The 1616-nt window shown below is 41.2% G+C and overlaps 1 pseudogene; it reads left to right on the top strand.

Moving 5' to 3' along the window:
- The first annotated feature begins 323 nt into the window (after positions 1–323).
- Positions 324–1272, top strand: LOC142303055 (olfactory receptor 5AR1-like; annotated as a pseudogene).
- The last annotated feature ends 344 nt before the right edge of the window (positions 1273–1616 follow it).

Below are 1616 nucleotides of genomic sequence, written 5' to 3'. Positions count from 1 at the left end.
TCACCAAATTGGCCCTTGGCTCTCTTGGCCATTAGGTTAACCTCATTTTTGTTCTGTCTCTCTATTCTCTCTCCATTGACAATATCTAAAACAACCCCAGGTACACAATCGTAAAGACCCATGTGCCCCGCTTCTGATCCATGTGCCCCATTGTAGAGCACTTACTGAAAGGTTTAACAATGACTTCATTGAAATGTGAAGCCGGGTAACTGGGATTCTGGTCAGACCGGCCATAACTTTGTGTTATGTGTTATGTATATTGTGTTCATTTTCCAATTTTTGAATTTTAAAATGTAATTTACCTTTTCAGAGAAAGAAAGAAAATGAATGACAAAAACAAGACCCAGGCAGTGATGTTTGTTTTTTCGGGATTGACCGACGATTCAAATCTTGGTCTTTTCCTCTTCGTTTTCTTTCTCCTGGTTTACGTAATGACTGTGTTGGGTAACGTTGGGTTGTTCATCATTGTGCGTAAGACGTCTGCCCTCCACACCCCGATGTATTACTTCCTCAGTTACCTCTCGGTGGTGGACCTCTTCTACTCCTCATCTGTGACTCCTAAGATGATTGCAGACCTTATCTCCTCACGGAAGGTCATCATGTTCACCGGCTGTGCTCTCCAGTTCTTCATCTTTGCTGCTCTTGCTGGTACAGAGGTTCTTCTCCTCTCGAGTATGTCCTATGACCTATGACCGATATGCTGCTATCTGCCACCCGCTACATTATGTGTCCATAATGACCAAGAAGAAATGCTTCCATATGGTTCTTGGGGCTTTTTCTTTTGGTTTCTTCCAGTCGTTAGTCCAGACCTGTTGTATATTTAGTCTCCGATATTGTGGGTCAAACCTTATCAACCACTTCTACTGTGATGTCCCCCCACTGCTCAGGCTTTCCTGCTCCGATACCTTTACCTGTGATATGGTCAATGTTTTTTTGATAGGGTCTTGTGGGCTTTGCTCTTTGGCCTTGATATTATTCTCCTACATTTGCATCCTTACATCCATCCTTAAGATTAGATCCGTTAAGGGTAGGCAGAAAGCGTTCAGCACTTGCTCCTCACATGTCATCTGTGCCTCTATCTTTTATGTTTCCGTGTTTCTCACTTACTTTCATTCTCCTTCCAACGTCTTTGAGGAGCAAGACAAGGTAGCAGCCATCTTTTATTCAGTTATGACGCCATTGTTAAATCCACTTATCTACAGCTTGAGAAACCAAGAGGTTGCAAAGGTTATAATCCAGGCCATTCATACTGTTGGTCGCCTTCAGTTGTAACTGGTGATGATCGGGTTTCTGTATAATATTTGCCAAATTCAAAAGAAACTTTTTTAGAAACCAAGATGGGGGATTGTTTTAAGTTTTTAATGTAGTTTTCAGTCGGGAGAAGAACAAGGCTTTAATGACGAAAATTCTTTGAAATTATTTGCTCTTGAGTTAGATATTTTATCTATGTAAAGTCTCTACTGGACGACTGCTTCCTGCTTGACATCTAGTTTTTGGATTTTTGAAAGCTGCTCTTTCGTGAAGGTTGTCCTGCAGAGGTGACAGACTCTGCAAAAATGGGCCGTGTACTGACAAGGTTTCACTTTTTTCTAAAAATCCATTTGTTATTATGAATT

This window comes from Anomaloglossus baeobatrachus, chromosome 4 (assembly GCF_048569485.1).
Source record: "Anomaloglossus baeobatrachus isolate aAnoBae1 chromosome 4, aAnoBae1.hap1, whole genome shotgun sequence".
Taxonomy (NCBI): domain Eukaryota; kingdom Metazoa; phylum Chordata; class Amphibia; order Anura; family Aromobatidae; genus Anomaloglossus; species Anomaloglossus baeobatrachus.
The sequence above is the reverse complement of the archived record's forward strand: the minus strand, read 5'-3'. Positions and strand labels throughout refer to the sequence as shown.